A 20181-nucleotide genomic window follows, 5' to 3' on the forward strand; every position below is an offset into this window, starting at 1 on the left:
AATTAATCTTGGCATTGTAATCGAAAGGGGTATTACTTACCATTCCGTTAGAAGTAAAAAGGTGAATGGGAGTCCTCGTGAGCATTACTTAGTTTGTAGGAGCATTGTAACATGTGAAGGGTGGAACTCAAATACGTAATTGTCTGCTTATTCACCTTAGGATTTTAGTTTTATATTTGTAATATATCCATTTTCAAGTTTTGGTTCTCCAATTTTGTTTTGCTTTAAAATGGTCCTATTGATTGTTTTTTTCTTTTTCATTTTAGTTGTTGTTTGGTTTCCTTTTTATAAAGTATATTGATTTATATATTTTAGTCATGTTTTATATATTTTTGTCTTTTATATTCATCCCGCACAAATTATCCCTAAATTTAAGAAAATATAATTTAAAAAATGGCTCGCAAAAATTTAATAAAAATAAATCATTCTTGGAAAACTCATCTATCCAAAACAATTGCACCAAAAACAAAACTTTTAATAACCTAGAGGGCTCCTAAATTTGTAGAACAATATCAACATACAATTCCTAAAAATCCTTAAATAACATGGACGTTTTAAAATTTACAAAGAGTAGTTTCTCTTCACCAAAAGACGTGAATTTCTTTATAAATAAATATGTTTTGCACGCAGAAAAGAACACAAAATTTATGAGTTCCATGACGAAAATATCTATTAAAATATGTCTAAATTATTTCTCGTGTTTTTTTATGCACAAGAGTATATTAGAAAACTTTATTCTCGAAAAATATCATGGGTTGATGTGTTTAATATGAGTATGCAATTTATATTGAGGATTTAAAAGTATCCTAAGCAGGATTCTTCAATTTACACTCATTTGCATCTGGTTTGCTTAAATTGTTGGAGACAATCCTAACTTAAAGCTTAGTGTGTTTACACACACTTTGAAATTAGTGCAACAATCATTATGTCATTTTTATCAATTTTTATTCAAGTATCCGCACCAATCTTTCGACATAAGATCTAATATCTTTCACCTAAAACGGATAAGCATAGTAATGTGCATTTTTTATGGATCAAATCCAGCTCGTCTATCTTTAAGCGAATAATCATAATTTCTCTTACGATCTTATTTCATTTGTGTTTCTGCATGAACTCCTGCATACATAGGATACGGTTCCCAATATAGAAAATTCTTATATCGGATACCATCTAAAAACTGTAAAAAATAAGAGGCCTAAATCACTCAAAAAAGGTGGTGGCCAAATTACTTAAAAAAGTGCAGGCCAAAATCACATAATCACAATATTTTAGGAGGCAAAAGGGCATTTATGCCAAAAGAATATTGTTTGATGATAACACTTGTGAGGTTTGAAAATCAGGTTACATAGGGCGTGTGGGGTACATTTTCACATTTTTCCATAAAAACTTCATTTACTTTTATTCAATGAATTATATATAAAAAAATTAGTTTTCTTTGACTATTATCCCTTCTCGAAGACAGGCCACACGTCACCCATAATATGATAAAATCTAAGATGAGAAGATGAAAAAAAGGTGAACAGTTGTCATAATAAGGTTATTCAATAATTTTCTTAATAACCATTTTGGATTTCTAGAAGCAACAATATCCATCATATGATCTTGATTAATAGACCATGATGAAGTATTTTATTTTTTTTAAAGTATAATTTTAAACTATGATGTCATTAATCTAAAAGAGTATATGTTGATCTAATAAAGATCGTCTATTTTTTATCAAGTAATCATAGTTAGTCTTACATTCTGAATGAATTTGTATGTGTGCCTGAACTCCTGCATATAGAGGATACAATCCCTAGTAGTGAAAATTATTATATGGAATTCTCTCTAGAATCTTTGTCACTATATAAACTCTTGGTTTGTCAATTCCTAAACAACCCTTTTTTGTAAAAAATATCATCAATCTTTCTCTCTCAATCTCCCCACTCTCCCGGATCTGGATACTCCCCTGCCACTTATCTAATATTTTTCATCAAGCATTGATATCAATTGTTCATCGACCAATTAATATCTTTGATTACATATGGTAGACAATGATGAGTGTCTGAGATTGCAACAACATTATTCTACCTCTAGAGAGTATCCAAACTCCTCTCTTTTCCTCCCTCAAGCCCTCTTCGAGTCTTGTCCAAGATCAAATATCTACAATGGCAATAAGAATGGTAATTTATACCCATTTCAATTACAATGCCAAGTTTAATTTTTTTCTTGTTACAATTCTTGAGTTTGTCTCTTAGGATATGATGTGTGTGTGCTAGTTGGAAGAATTTCTAGCAGTCACTGAATTATTTTAAGCATGTGAAGTCCACTCGAATACCTCCAAAAATAAGTGTAACAAGTTCATCCTTGATTGCTATGACAATCCATTATATTGATCTTACATAACTACCTTTCACAAAGATCATAGAGTAACTGCAGTGACTATTGGTTAATTTGATAAGTAGATCTCTATAATTTTGTAGATCTAGATCTAGTTATCAAATTAAATAACACTCATTGGGATTACTCGATGATCTTTTCGATGAGGTTTTATGCAAGATCCAAATAATTCATTGGCATAACAGTCAATTGTTACACTTATTTTTTGTGGGATTTGAATAGACTTCACATGCTGTGAAAACTGTAGTGATTGCTAGAAATTTTTCCAACCAGGGAACACACATCATGTCCTAAAAGACAAAATCCACAATTTTACTAAGAAAACTATGAAGAATTAATCTTGGCATTGTAATCGAAAGGGGTATTACTTACCATTCCGTTAGAAGTAAAAAGGTGAATGGGAGTCCTCGTGAGCATTACTTAGTTTGTAGGGGCACTGTAACATGTGAAGGGCGGAACTCGAATACGTAATTGTCTGCTTATTCACCTTAGGATTTTAATTTTTTATTTGTAATATATCCATTTTCAAGATTTGGTTCTCCAATTTTGTTTTGCTTTTAAAATGGTCCTATTGATTCTTTTTTTCTTTTTCATTTTAGTTGTTGTTTGGATTCCTTTTTATAAAATATATTTATTTATATATTTTAGTCATGTTTTATATATTTTTGTCTTTTATATTCATCCCCGCATAAATTATCCCTAAATTTAGGAAAATATAATTTAAAAAATGGCTCGCAACAATTAAATTAAAATAAATCATTCTTGTAAAACTCATCTATCCAAAACAATTGCACCAAAAACAAAACTTTTAATAACCTAGAGGGCTCCTAAATTTGTAGAACAATATCAACATACAATTCGTAAAAATCCTTAAATAACATGGACGTTTTAAAATTTACAAAGAGTAGTTTCTCTTCACCAAATGACATGAATTTCTTTATAAATATACATGTTTTGCACGCAGAAAAGAACACAAAATTTATGAGTTCCATGACGAAAATATCTATTAAAATATGTCTAAATTATTTCTCATATTTTTTTATGCACAAGAGTAGATGAGAAAACTTTATTCTCGAAAAATATCATGGGTTGATGTGTTTAATATGAGTATGAAATTTATATTGAGGATTTAAAAGTATCCTAAACAGGATTCTTCAATTTACACTCATTTGCATCTGGTTTGCTTAAATTGTTGGAGACGATCCTAACTTTAAGCTTAGTGTGTTTACACACGCTTTGAAGATAGTGCAACAATCATTATGTCATTTTTATCAATTTTTATTCAAGTATCCGCACCAATCTTTCGACATAAGATCTAATATCTTTCACCTAAAACGGATAAGCATAGTAATGTGCATTTTTTATGGATCAAATCCAGCTCGTCTATCTTTAAGCGAATAATCATAATTTCTCTTACGGTCTTATTTCATTTGTGTTTCTTCATGAACTCCTGCATACATAGGATACGGTTCCCAATATAGAAAATTCTTATATCGGATACCATCTAGAAACTGTAAAAAATAAGAGGCCTAAATCACTCAAAAAAGGTGGTGGCCAAATTACTTAAAAAAGTGCAGGCCAAAATCACATAATCACAATATTTTAGGAGGCAAAAGGGCATTTATGCCAAAAGAATATTGTTTGATGATAACACTTGTGAGGTTTGAAAATTAGGTTACATAGGGCGTGTGGGGTACATTTTCACATTTTTCCGTAAAATCTTCATTTACTTTTATTCAATGAATTATATATAAAAAAATTAGTTTCCTTTGACTATTATCCCTTCTCGAAGACAGGCCATGCGTCACCCATAATATGATAATATCTAAGATGAGAAGATTTAAAAAAGGTGAAAAGTTGTCATAATAAGGTTATTCAGTCATTTGCTTAAAAACCATTTTGGATTTCTAGCAGCCACAATATGCATCGTATGATCTTGATTAGTAGACCATGATGAAGGATTTTTTTTAATCTAATCAAGATCGTCTATTTTTTATCAAGTAATCATAGTTAGTCTTACATTCTTAATGAAATTGTATGTTTGCATGAACTCCTGCATATAGAGGATACAATCCCTAGTACTGAAATTTATTATATGGAATTCTCTCTAGAATCTTTGTCACTATATAAACTCTTGCTTTGTCAATTCCTAAACAACTCTTTTTGTAAAAAATATCATCAATCTTTCTCTCTCAATCTTCCCCCTCTCCCGTATCTGGATACTCCCCTGCCACTTATCTAATATTTTTCATCAAGCATTGATATATATTGTTCATCGACCAATTAATATCTTTGATTACATATGGTAGACAATGATGAGTGTCTGAGATTGCAACAACATTATTCTACCTCTAGAGAGTATCCAAACTCCTCTCTTTTCCTCCCTCAAGCCCTCTTCGAGTTTTGTCCAAGATCAAATATCTACAATGGCAATAAGAATGGTAATTTATACCCATTTCAATTACAATGCCAAGTTTAATTTTTTTCTTGTTACAATTCTTGAGTTTGTCTCTTAGGATATGATGTGTGTGTGCTAGTTGGAAGAATTTCTAGCAATCACTAAATTATTTTAAGCATGTGAAGTCCACTCGAATACATCCAAAAATAAGTGTAACAAGTTCATCCTTGATTGATATGACAATCCATTATATTGATCTTACATAACTACCTTTGACAAAGATCATCGAGTAACTGCAGTGACTATTGGTTAATTTGATAAGTAGATCTCTATAATTTTGTAGATCTAGATCTAGTTATCAAATTAAATAACACTCATTAGGATTACTCGATGATCTTTTCGATGAGGTTTTATGCAAGATCCAAATAATTCATTGGCATAACAGTCAACTGTTCCACTTATTTTTTGTGGGATTTGAATAGACTTCACATGCTGTGAAAACTGTAGTGATTGCTAGAAATTTTTCCAACCAGGAACACACATCATGTCGTAAAAGACAAATTCAACAATTTTACTAAGACAATTATGAAGAATTAATCTTGGCATTGTAATCAAAGGGGTATTACTTACCATTCCGTTAGAAGTAAAAAGGTGAATGGGGGTCCTCGTGAGCATTACTTAGTTTGTCTGCTTGTTCACCTTAGGATTTTAATTTTTTTATTTGTAATATATCCATTTTCAAGTTTTGGTTCTCCAATTTTGTTTTGCTTTAAAATGGTCCTATTGATTGTTTTTTTCTTTTTCATTTTAGTTGTTGTTTGGTTTCCTTTTTATAAAATATATTATTTATATATTTTAATCATGTTTTATATATTTTTGTATTGTATATTCATCCCCGCACAAATTATCCCTAAATTTAAGAAAATATAATTTAAAAAATGGCTCGCAACAATTAAATAAAAATAAATCATTCTTGTAAAACTCATCTATCCAAAACAATTGCACCAAAAACAAAACTTTTAATAACCTAGAGGGCTCCTAAATTTGTAGAACAATATCAACATACAATTCCTAAAAATCCTTAAATAACATGGACGTTTAAAAATTTACAAAGAGTAGTTTCTCTTCATCAAATGACATGAATTTCTTTTTTAAATAGATATGTTTTGCACGCAGAAAAGAACATAAATTTATGAGTTTCATGAGGAAAATATCTATTAAAATATGTCTAAATTATTTCTCATGTTTTTTTATGCACAAGAGTAGATGAGAAAACTTTATTCTCGAAAAATATCATGGGTTGTTGATGTGTTAATATGAGTATGCAATTATATTGAGGATTTAAAAGTATCCTAAAAAGGATTCTTCAATTTACACTCATTTGCATCTGGTTTGCTTAAATTGTTGGAGACGATCCTAACTTAAAGCTTAGTGTGTTTACACACGCTTTGAAGATAGTGCAACAATCATTATGTCATTTTTATCAATTTTTATTCAAGTATCCGCACCAATCTTTCGACATAAGATCTAATATCTTTCACCTAAAACGGATAAGCATAGTAATGTGCATTTTTTATGGATCAAATCCAGCTCGTCTATCTTTAAGCGAATAATCATAATTTCTCTTACGGTCTTATTTCATTTGTGTTTCTTCATGAACTCCTGCATACATAGGATACGGTTCCCAATATAGAAAATTCTTATATCGGATACCATCTAGAAACTGTAAAAAATAAGAGGCCTAAATCACTCAAAAAAGGTGGTGGCCAAATTACTTAAAAAAGTGCAGGCCAAAATCACATAATCACAATATTTTAGGAGGCAAAAGGGCATTTATGCCAAAAGAATATTGTTTGATGATAACACTTGTGAGGTTTGAAAATTAGGTTACATAGGGCGTGTGGGGTACATTTTCACATTTTTCCGTAAAATCTTCATTTACTTTTATTCAATGAATTATATATAAAAAAATTAGTTTCCTTTGACTATTATCCCTTCTCGAAGACAGGCCATGCGTCACCCATAATATGATAATATCTAAGATGAGAAGATTTAAAAAAGGTGAAAAGTTGTCATAATAAGGTTATTCAGTCATTTGCTTAAAAACCATTTTGGATTTCTAGCAGCCACAATATGCATCGTATGATCTTGATTAGTAGACCATGATGAAGGATTTTTTTTAATCTAATCAAGATCGTCTATTTTTTATCAAGTAATCATAGTTAGTCTTACATTCTTAATGAAATTGTATGTTTGCATGAACTCCTGCATATAGAAGATACAATCCCTAGTACTGAAATTTATTATATGGAATTCTCTCTAGAATCTTTGTCACTATATAAACTCTTGCTTTGTCAATTCCTAAACAACTCTTTTTGTAAAAAATATCATCAATCTTTCTCTCTCAATCTTCCCCCTCTCCCGTATCTGGATACTCCCCTGCCACTTATCTAATATTTTTCATCAAGCATTGATATATATTGTTCATCGACCAATTAATATCTTTGATTACATATGGTAGACAATGATGAGTGTCTGAGATTGCAACAACATTATTCTACCTCTAGAGAGTATCCAAACTCCTCTCTTTTCCTCCCTCAAGCCCTCTTCGAGTTTTGTCCAAGATCAAATATCTACAATGGCAATAAGAATGGTAATTTATACCCATTTCAATTACAATGCCAAGTTTAATTTTTTTCTTGTTACAATTCTTGAGTTTGTCTCTTAGGATATGATGTGTGTGTGCTAGTTGGAAGAATTTCTAGCAATCACTAAATTATTTTAAGCATGTGAAGTCCACTCGAATACATCCAAAAATAAGTGTAACAAGTTCATCCTTGATTGATATGACAATCCATTATATTGATCTTACATAACTACCTTTCACAAAGATCATCGAGTAACTGCAGTGACTATTGGTTAATTTGATAAGTAGATCTCTATAATTTTGTAGATCTAGATCTAGTTATCAAATTAAATAACACTCATTAGGATTACTCGATGATCTTTTCGATGAGGTTTTATGCAAGATCCAAATAATTCATTGGCATAACAGTCAACTGTTCCACTTATTTTTTGTGGGATTTGAATAGACTTCACATGCTGTGAAAACTGTAGTGATTGCTAGAAATTTTTCCAACCAGGAACACACATCATGTCGTAAAAGACAAATTCAACAATTTTACTAAGACAATTATGAAGAATTAATCTTGGCATTGTAATCAAAAGGGGTATTACTTACCATTCCGTTAGAAGTAAAAAGGTGAATGGGGGTCCTCGTGAGCATTACTTAGTTTGTCTGCTTGTTCACCTTAGGATTTTAATTTTTTTATTTGTAATATATCCATTTTCAAGTTTTGGTTCTCCAATTTTGTTTTGCTTTAAAATGGTCCTATTGATTGTTTTTTTCTTTTTCATTTTAGTTGTTGTTTGGTTTCCTTTTTATAAAATATATTTATTTATATATTTTAATCATGTTTTATATATTTTTGTATTGTATATTCATCCCCGCACAAATTATCCCTAAATTTAAGAAAATATAATTTAAAAAATGGCTCGCAACAATTAAATAAAAATAAATCATTCTTGTAAAACTCATCTATCCAAAACAATTGCACCAAAAACAAAACTTTTAATAACCTAGAGGGCTCCTAAATTTGTAGAACAATATCAACATACAATTCCTAAAAATCCTTAAATAACATGGACGTTTAAAAATTTACAAAGAGTAGTTTCTCTTCATCAAATGACATGAATTTCTTTTTTAAATAGATATGTTTTGCACGCAGAAAAGAACATAAAATTTATGAGTTTCATGAGGAAAATATCTATTAAAATATGTCTAAATTATTTCTCATGTTTTTTTATGCACAAGAGTAGATGAGAAAACTTTATTCTCGAAAAATATCATGGGTTGATGTGTTTAATATGAGTATGCAATTTATATTGAGGATTTAAAAGTATCCTAAAAAGGATTCTTCAATTTACACTCATTTGCATCTGGTTTGCTTAAATTGTTGGAGACGATCCTAACTTAAAGCTTAGTGTGTTTACACACGCTTTGAAGATAGTGCAACAATCATTATGTCATTTTTATCAATTTTTATTCAAGTATCCGCACCAATCTTTCGACATAAGATCTAATATCTTTCACCTAAAACGGATAAGCATAGTAATGTGCATTTTTTATGGATCAAATCCAGCTCGTCTATCTTTAAGCGAATAATCATAATTTCTCTTACGGTCTTATTTCATTTGTGTTTCTTCATGAACTCCTGCATACATAGGATACGGTTCCCAATATAGAAAATTCTTATATCGGATACCATCTAGAAACTGTAAAAAATAAGAGGCCTAAATCACTCAAAAAAGGTGGTGGCCAAATTACTTAAAAAGTGCAGGCCAAAATCACATAATCACAATATTTTAGGAGGCAAAAGGGCATTTATGCCAAAAGAATATTGTTTGATGATAACACTTGTGAGGTTTGAAAATTAGGTTACATAGGGCGTGTGGGGTACATTTTCACATTTTTCCGTAAAATCTTCATTTACTTTTATTCAATGAATTATATATAAAAAAATTAGTTTCCTTTGACTATTATCCCTTCTCGAAGACAGGCCATGCGTCACCCATAATATGATAATATCTAAGATGAGAAGATTTAAAAAAGGTGAAAAGTTGTCATAATAAGGTTATTCAGTCATTTGCTTAAAAACCATTTTGGATTTCTAGCAGCCACAATATGCATCGTATGATCTTGATTAGTAGACCATGATGAAGGATTTTATTGTTTTTAAAGTATAATTTTAAACTATGATGTCATTAATGTTACCAAAATGTCCTCTCTTGTACTTATTAATATTGGTCTGTCTCTTTATTAATAATTAATCTCTTCAGAGTTCACTGGTTACTCTATTGGTCCCAATTGACAACATTTATAGCACATAGGAGCTCCAATTGTTACAAATGATAATAGATAATTTACATAGAAACTCAATTGATCTCAAATGACAACTAATTGAGCATTTAAGGGAATATGGGATATTACATTCTCCCCCCCTTAAATTGAAATTCGCCCCCGAATTTCCTTCACTCAACAAACAAACAATCCTTGTATCAACGTCTTAGACCAACACTTGACCTCTCTTCGATTTCAAGTCTCTGACATACTCATTCTTCTAACTTGTATTTGCTATCAAATTTCCTTCTTCATAAACTCTTGAAACTTCTTGATTTCCATCACAATCTCAGTCTGATATTGGATTGACATTTAAACTTGCTTCCACTTAATTCATCTGATATTTTGTTCTACATCAGTTGGTCGCTTTCCTCCCGGAAACCACGACATCCCTTCCTTTCACTGAGTTACACAAAACATAATTACAACATCTTATTTGGACTTGGTTAATCAATACTCCTTAATTCTTCATAAGAAAATTTATTGATTCCCCGACCACAAACAATATTGACTAGTCTTTTCTTAGTATTCCTTCAATAAATGTGACAACTTGTAATATGTCTATCGATAATCTTATAAACTTCACTTAACATAATGCTACATGCTGCAAGCCTCTACTCCAATAGTTTCCCTTCTCTCCTACTACTCCGATGAGATAGAACCATTAGCACGAGAATGTCTTACTCTCATCCTTACCTCCATTCTTACGAGCTACTATCTCCATGATCCCCATAGACTTGATTGAACTCTTTCATCCATCACCTTCGATTATGCTACTCTGACTCCAACAGTGAAACACCTGGGATTCCTGGGCACTACTGGTTAGATGACAGTCTACATAGAAACACATTTATTCTCCAGAGTGCTTACTGTCCAAAATGGTACTAGGACCCTACCGACTTCCATTAGTATAATAACGTCCTTGATGACTCACAAAAGTGTAGAATAAAACCAACACTCTTCAAAAGATAGGTATCCAAGAGTTACATTGCTACAACCATAAAAACGTAGAACATATAAATTCATCACGTGTTTGATGTAGCTAAACCAAATTAGTTTAACAACACCCGGTTTCGGTTACTATATTCCATATCAATCCTCTTATAGGGTTTTGATTCACTCAAGATTTCTCCCGACACATAATCTCGGCCAATAACAAAGTAACATCGTCAAGGAACTTTAAATCATCAACGAGACACCACTTCTAAGGAACTTAAGCAATCTATAGCGTAATTGTGAGTGTCCATACACCTCATAGTGTCACACAAAATACTTCACACATATCTAGAGATAACACCTCACTTCGTATCCAAAGTCATTCATCTCAATCGTCTTGTCCCGTCTTCCATGATCTTAGCTCATGTTCTTACTAACATACAATCCGAGTTACATGTTTAACTTTAAGAATCTAATTCTCGTTCCATCTTGGAAGTAAAACTTCACAAATCCTTCCAATAGTCTAGAGCATCATTGTATACAAAAATACTACTCTCCTTGGGGTCCTCATCTGAAGCCATGAATCCAAGAAATTATTGAATGCCATATCTCGACTAACCAATTTACACCTTACTAACGCATACAATATATTAAACTAATCCCTTCTAGATCACCACTTAGTAGGTCTCTTCCAAGTCTATTCCGTATAGTTATTCATAATCATAATAGTGGTACTTCCCAGACTTACTTAAACTGAGCATGGTCTACCGGGTTGGTTTTCCCACACGTCTGACTTCCATGATATCTCCTCAGATGACCAACTACGCACTACACCTTCAGAAATCCCAATTTCAAAACTACTAATCTGACTTGTGGTAACTTGTAAACGCAGCCTTTTGGATTTCTAGCAGCCACAATATGCATCGTATGATCTTGATTAGTAGACCATGATGAAGGATTTTATTGTTTTTAAAGTATAATTTTAAACTATGATGTCATTAATGTTACCAAAATGTCCTCTCTTGTACTTATTAATATTGGTCTGTCTCTTTATTAATAATTAATCTCTTCAGAGTTCACTGGTTACTCTATTGGTCCCATTGACAACATTTATAGCACATAGGAGCTCCAATTGTTACAAATGATAATAGATAATTTACATAGAAACTCAATTGATCTCAAATGACAACTAATTGAGCATTTAAGGGAATATGGGATATTACATTCTCCCCCCTAAATTGAAATTCGCCCCCGAATTTCCTTCACTCAACAAACAAACAATCCTTGTATCAACGTCTTAGACCAACACTTGACCTCTCTTCGATTTCAAGTCTCTGACATACTCATTCTTCTAACTTGTATTTGCTATCAAATTTCCTTCTTCATAAACTCTTGAAACTTCTTGATTTCCATCACAATCTCAGTCTGATATTGGATTGACATTTAAACTTGCTTCCACTTAATTCATCTGATATTTTGTTCTACATCAGTTGGTCGCTTTCCTCCCGGAAACCACGACATCCCTTCCTTTCACTGAGTTACACAAAAAATAATTACAACATCTTATTTGGACTTGGTTAATCAATACTCCTTAATTCTTCATAAGAAAATTTATTGATTCCCCGACACAAACAATATTGACTAGTCTTTTCTTAGTATTCCTTCAATAAATGTGACAACTTGTAATATGTCTATCGATAATCTTATAAACTTCACTTAACATAATGCTACATGCTGCAAGCCTCTACTCCAATAGTTTCCCTTCTCTCCTACTACTCCGATGAGATAGAACCATTAGCACGAGAATGTCTTACTCTCATCCTTACCTCCATTCTTACGAGCTACTATCTCCATGATCCCCATAGACTTGATTGAACTCTTTCATCCATCACCTTCGATTATGCTACTCTGACTCCAACAGTGAAACACCTGGGATTCCTGGGCACTACTGGTTAGATGACAGTCTACATAGAAACACATTTATTCCAGAGTGCTTACTGTCCAAAATGGTACTAGGACCCTACCGACTTCCATTAGTATAATAACGTCCTTGATGACTCACAAAAGTGTAGAATAAAACCAACACTCTTCAAAAGATAGGTATCCAAGAGTTACATTGCTACAACCATAAAAACGTAGAACATATAAATTCATCACGTGTTTGATGTAGCTAAACCAAATTAGTTTAACAACACCCGGTTCGGTTACTATATTCCATATCAATCCTCTTATAGGGTTTTGATTCACTCAAGATTTCTCCCGACACATAATCTCGGCCAATAACAAAGTAACATCGTCAAGGAACTTTAAATCATCAACGAGACACCACTTCTAAGGAACTTAAGCAATCTATAGCGTAATTGTGAGTGTCCATACACCTCATAGTGTCACACAAAATACTTCACACATATCTAGAGATAACACCTCACTTCGTATCCAAAGTATTCATCTCAATCGTCTTGTCCCGTCTTCCATGATCTTAGCTCATGTTCTTACTAACATACAATCCGAGTTACATGTTTAACTTTAAGAATCTAATTCTCGTTCCATCTTGGAAGTAAAACTTCACAAATCCTTCCAATAGTCTAGAGCATCATTGTATACAAAAATACTACTCTCCTTGGGGTCCTCATCTGAAGCCATGAATCCAAGAAATTATTGAATGCCATATCTCGACTAACCAATTTACACCTTACTAACGCATACAATATATTAAACTAATCCCTTCTAGATCACCACTTAGTAGGTCTCTTCCAAGTCTATTCCGTATAGTTATTCATAATCATAATAGTGGTACTTCCCAGACTTACTTAAACTGAGCATGGTCTACCGGGTTGGTTTTCCCACACGTCTGACTTCCATGATATCTCCTCAGATGACCAACTACGCACTACACCTTCAGAAATCCCAATTTCAAAACTACTAATCTGACTTGTGGTAACTTGTAACTCCATCCTCGATTTGTACATCCACAACGATACACTTATGACAATTAAGACACCCTTAGCTCCAACACGGTGTGAATGTTTATACTCCGGGATCAACCAACCAAACACTCCTCAAGGAGGTAAATAACAACCAGACTTCCAATAAGCCAATATTACTCTTGCAATCCAAATAAAAAGGCACTTAAGATGAACCTTATCATTGCCACACACTTATGATTGGAATTTTCTTCTAAACCAATACCTACTACACCCTTTATCATACTGGGGTTACTTGTCTAGATGACTTTCCACAAATAATCCTCACTGTCTCCCAATAAGCTTTTACAACATAACATATTCAACATCCTACACTTAGTCCACATGGTCCAGCTTGGCTTATCTTTCATTGTCTATCATCAACTGAACTTCTTAGAATACAAGACTCACTGCTCAACAAAATGTATGTTACCTTACATCCATCTCAAAACAAGGAATCCATTACACTTACTTGTGACCATAATGCTACTATCACACACTTCTCTTAAGACCAAGGTTTAACTTCCTCCACTCCACTACATACTCTAGAAATCCTCGATGCGGACAATCATCAACTACACGCCCATAACTTCGTCTTAATGAATCTCAATGGTCCCATTGTGCCTCTATCTAAAATGTACCCCATTACAACGATTGTATTGCAACATCCACACTACTTCCACGCTCGGTGTTCACTTGTCTTCCTATGGTAATTCTCTCAGTTCCAATTACAAAATCATTCTACTAGAATTCCTTAAATCCAACTTATTTGCTCTTCTCCTCAACCAGATCTCATACAACCAAAACTCGCTGGAGCTTCCATTACTATATAATGGGCGTTATCTGTCTCCAACACAAACTCTTATAATTGATCTTTAGGTAACTCAACATTCCATAATGGTCTCTTACTAACACTGAACCGCTGACGAGCTATCCCAAATCCGATCTCCCTTCTAAGATTGGATATACTTGATTTATCTTCTAACCTCCATTTGGTCCATACATGTTTCACTTGGAACAGACAACCATGTCCTCGAGTCTCTCCTTAGACTTCACCACTACCTTAGGCTCCCAACAAGACCGAATGACCTTATCCCTCATGTTTTTAACCACTTGCAAGATATAATTCCAATTATATATATACTCCATTAAGTACTCTCGTTCTTCCAAAATATTTTAGTGGCCTTAGAAACTGAAACACTAATACACTACCTCACTTCCAGACCTTAGGACATATGCTTAACATAACCATCCTTTCTCCTAAACCATACGGAATTATTCACAATACTATTCCATATCAGTGAGTGTATCTTATTCCACTAGCAATTCACACCTTTCTCAAAGCTCTGACAATTCATCCAATAGAGATCCTCAACTTCCCAACTCTGTTAACACCGCAGAATCGCTTGAACGATACACTACTCTTCAATTCCATAATACCCAAATCACAACGCCTCTGAAACTTCAACTGGGCCATCTAGTTCTCCTTACTTTCTAACTCTTGGCTTGAGCCTATTCTCAAAGCACAAGTTCCACCCACACTTCGGAGTCCTCGTGGTCGCTCAACCATGATCCTACCTACCATGCACATAGCATTAGGTTGATCATGCCTAATACTATATACAGTGATATTAAGAATCAGGTTGGCTAAACACACATATGAGGCAGGAATAGATTTACTTATGATGTTTCAAGGCTAGGTCGAGAATCGACCTGCTCTGATACCAACTGTAACAACCTGTATAATATATATCTAGAATAATATCATACAAGTGTTAAATTTTGGTACTGTCACAACATAAGTGCCTAATGGCATCAATATATATACATGTCCAAACTAAAAACATCAATGGAACATGTTATACAATAATGCCTAAACCATAAAAATCTAAGAACTATGTACAATATCTTCATTGAACACAATTCCACAGCGGAAGATCATAATGAACAGCAACCCTTGAAACATCCATAACAACTTCTCAAGATCCAACCTGTAAGGAATTACCTGAAAAATAACAACAATGATGGGATGAGATAATAATCTCAGTGAGTTCTCCTATCCTATGGGTCCACTCGGCTCTACATGGTTTTCTAATCGATATTCAACTCATATCCAACTCAAGTCAACTAGGGAAAGAAGACTTGAGCGATGGGGAAACTATCTCGCAATTGTATGGCAACATGCATCTGAGTTCTCATAACTCAACCACGATCATTATTCAGATCACGACGCATCAATTCCCGAACGGACTTACGTCTAAGCCAAGCCCGGTTCATGCATGCTCGTATGATTCGACTTTCGCGGTGGATATCCGGTTCCCCTATGGGACTCAAACCCACTTTTAAGAACCATCACTCGTATGGGACTTTACCCACTTTGAGTCTCTTTCACCGTATGGGCCTTATCCCACTTTGGTGTCCACCTTTCCCCCATGTCCTCCATGGTTGGGGCTCAAACCCAATTGAGGCTCGAATCATTGGTCCCACATCCCAATGCTTACTCATCTAAGCATACCACAAGAGATGTGTACCACCACAGAAAAACACACATTCTGAATACATGATCGGTTCCATAATCATTGGTTCCATGAACCATAACAAATTCCTCAATCATGGGTGACTTTATTCACCATGATACACAAATAATAACATGGCATGTTCCATAATCATAGGTGACTTCATTCACCATGACACACAAATAATAACATGGCATGTTCCATACAATGCGTCTCATTCTCAATCATGGCAACAATTCGTCCATGACCTCACATAAGCGTCGTACGAATGAATACCGTATTCTCATACATATATCACACATGTTCCATAACCTAGATCATATTTCTAAGTTATTAATCAAGTTATTCTCCTAGGTTTCCTCACTCATCTTTGGTAAGGTTTTTAATCATGTTATTTCACCTTCCACATAACAACAATATTTAATTTTCATCATGATATAATTCATAAATCACATAATATTTTATAACATGGAACAATAATAATAGCCCTTTACGTTATCTTTCTAACGCATCCGTCCGTGTCCAAAACGGAGATGTAAGACTCATTTAATTCATTAATCTATCTTAATCAAAATTTAGATTAATATCTATTCATTGCATAAGTATTCAACAACAACATCTCTAGCCTAGTGGTAAGGCTTGTACAATTCCAAGGAGGTCCTGGGTTTGAATCCCCTGGGTGACATATTATGTACAGAAATTAAATTCTATTACTACGTTAACCGATTACCCTAAAAATGAGTTCTTAAATAACTTCTTTCCTTAAATAACTCAACATCTTTTCCTTAAATAACTCCTCTTTTATTTTCCTTTCCATCTACCATTTTTACCTACCATTTTCACATAACATGATTTTTCAACAACAACCAACACTCAAGAATTCCTCAACCTCGTAAACACATGTTCTTAACAACCTCAACAACCATTTTCAATTACAACAACACCATAATCATAGAAAACATGGTTAACTCATGATTCATGGAATATTTCATGATTAACTTATATTGTTATGAATTCAAGTGATTAACCTCCATAACTTCAACAACAAAACACATCAAAATTAAACACCCAAGTATCGCAATTTCAACAACGACAACATGATATCAACACATAACATGGGTAGGGAGTATGAACACAACAAGTTCATCACTATTTCATACAAACCCTAACCCCACAAGTATAGGTTATTTCCCCCAAATGCTAAAACTATCTAAGAACTCACCTTATAATTGATGAAGATGGTGAGAAGAAGATGATGGAGAAGATGACATGATGATGGTGGAGGTTTCCATGGCTTCCTTATTCTTTCTTTTTCTTCTTCCTTTCTCCCTTCTTCATTTTTTCCTCTTTCTCTTCCTTCTTTCCTTCTCTTTCATTTCCTTTTCCTTTCTGATATCTCTCACCTACTCCTTCTTATCTCTTTTCCTTTCTCTTTCTTTCTACACCACACAATACATATACTATATAATATATATAATATATAATATTAAGTAGTATCATAAAATATCTCAATTGATATTTTATCTTCCAGCACCAATTGACCAATTATTAATGTTACCAAAATGTCCTCTCTTGTACTTATTAATATTGGTTTGTCTCTTTATTAATAATTAATCTCTTCAGAGTTCACTGGTTACTCTATTGGTCCCAATTGACAACATTCAGAGCACATAGGAGCTTCAATTGTTACAAATGATAATAGATAATTTACATAGAAACTCAATTGATCTCAACTGACAACTAATTGAGCATTTAAGGGAATATGAGATATTACATTCTCCCCCCCTTAAATTGAAATTCGCCCCCTAATTTCTTTCACTCAACAAACAAACAATCCTTGTATCAACGTCTTAGACCAACATTTGACCTCTCTTCGATTTCAAGTCTCTGACATACTCATTCTTCTAACTTGTATTTGCTATCAAATTTCCTTCTTCAGAAACTCTTGAAACTTCTTTATTTTCATGTTAACCGGTTACCTCAAAAGTGTTAACCGGAAGGAAAAATTCCAATTTCCATTAATTCTCAGTAACTTCTTTCCTTAAATAACTCCACTTCTTTTCCTTAAATAACTCCTCTTTTATTTTCCTTTCCATCTACCATTTTTACCTACCATTTTCACATAACATGATTTTTCAACAACAACCAACACTCAAGAATTCCTCAACCTCGTAAACACATGTTCTTAACAACCTCAACAACCATGTTCAATTACAACAACACCAACATTATAGAAAACATGGTTAACTCATGATTCATGGAATATTTCATGATTAACTTATATTGTTATGAATTCCAGTGATTAACCTCCATAACTTCAACAACAAAACACATCATAACTTCAACAACAAAACACATCTAAATTAAACACCCAAGTATCGCAATTTCAACAACGACAACATGATATCAACACATAACATGGGTAGGGAGTATGAACACAACAAGTTCATCACTATTTCATACAAACCCTAACCCCACAAGTATAGGTTATTTCCCCCAAATGCTAAAACTATCTAAGAACTCACCTTATAATTGATGAAGATGGTGAGAAGAAGATGATGGAGAAGATGACATGATGATGGTGGAGGTTTCCATGGCTTCCTTATTCTTTCTTTTTCTTCTTCCTTTCTCCCTTCTTCATTTTTTCCTCTTTCTCTTCCTTCTTTCCTTCTCTTTCATTTCCTTTTCCTTTCTGATATCTCTCACCTACTCCTTCTTATCTCTTTCCTTTCTCTTTCTTTCTACACCACACAATACATATACTATATAATATATATAATATATAATATTAAGTAGTATCATAAAATATCTCAATTGATATTTTATCTTCCAGCACCAATTGACCAATTATTAATGTTACCAAAATGTCCTCTCTTGTACTTATTAATATTGGTTTGTCTCTTTATTAATAATTAATCTCTTCAGAGTTCACTGGTTACTCTATTGGTCCCAATTGACAACATTCAGAGCACATAGGAGCTTCAATTGTTACAAATGATAATAGATAATTTACATAGAAACTCAATTGATCTCAACTGACAACTAATTGAGCATTTAAGGGAATATGAGATATTACATTCTCCCCCCCTTAAATTGAAATTCGCCCCCTAATTTCTTTCACTCAACAAACAAACAATCCTTGTATCAACGTCTTAGACCAACATTTGACCTCTCTTCGATTTCAAGTCTCTGACATACTCATTCTTCTAACTTGTATTTGCTATCAAATTTCCTTCTTCAGAAACTCTTGAAACTTCTTTATTTTCATGTTAACCGGTTACCTCAAAAGTGTTAACCGGAAGGAAAAATTCCAATTTCCATTAATTCTCAGTAACTTCTTTCCTTAAATAACTCCACTTCTTTTCCTTAAATAACTCCTCTTTTATTTTCCTTTCCATCTACCATTTTTACCTACCATTTTCACATAACATGATTTTTCAACAACAACCAACACTCAAGAATTCCTCAACCTCGTAAACACATGTTCTTAACAACCTCAACAACCATGTTCAATTACAACAACACCAACATTATAGAAAACATGGTTAACTCATGATTCATGGAATATTTCATGATTAACTTATATTGTTATGAATTCCAGTGATTAACCTCCATAACTTCAACAACAAAACACATCAAAATTAAACACCCAAGTATCGCAATTTCAACAACAACAACATGATATCAACACATAGCATGGATAGGGAGTATGAACACAATAAGTTCATCACAATTTCATACAAACCCTAACCCCACAAGTATAGGTTATTTCCTCCAAATGCTAAAACTATCTAAGAACTCACCTCAAAATTGATGAAGATGATGGAGAAGATGACATGATGATGGTGTAGGTTTCCATGGCTTCCTTCTTCTTTCTCTTTTCTTCTTCCTTTCTCCCTTCTTCTCTTTTCCTCTTTCTCTTCCTTCTTTCCTTCTCTTTCTTTTCCTTTTCCTTTCTGATATCTCTCACCTACTCCTTCTTATCTCTTTTCCTTTCTCTTTCTTTCTTCACCACACAATACATATACT

This window comes from Lathyrus oleraceus, chromosome 1 (genome assembly GCF_024323335.1).
Source record: "Lathyrus oleraceus cultivar Zhongwan6 chromosome 1, CAAS_Psat_ZW6_1.0, whole genome shotgun sequence".
Lineage (NCBI taxonomy): Eukaryota > Viridiplantae > Streptophyta > Magnoliopsida > Fabales > Fabaceae > Lathyrus > Lathyrus oleraceus.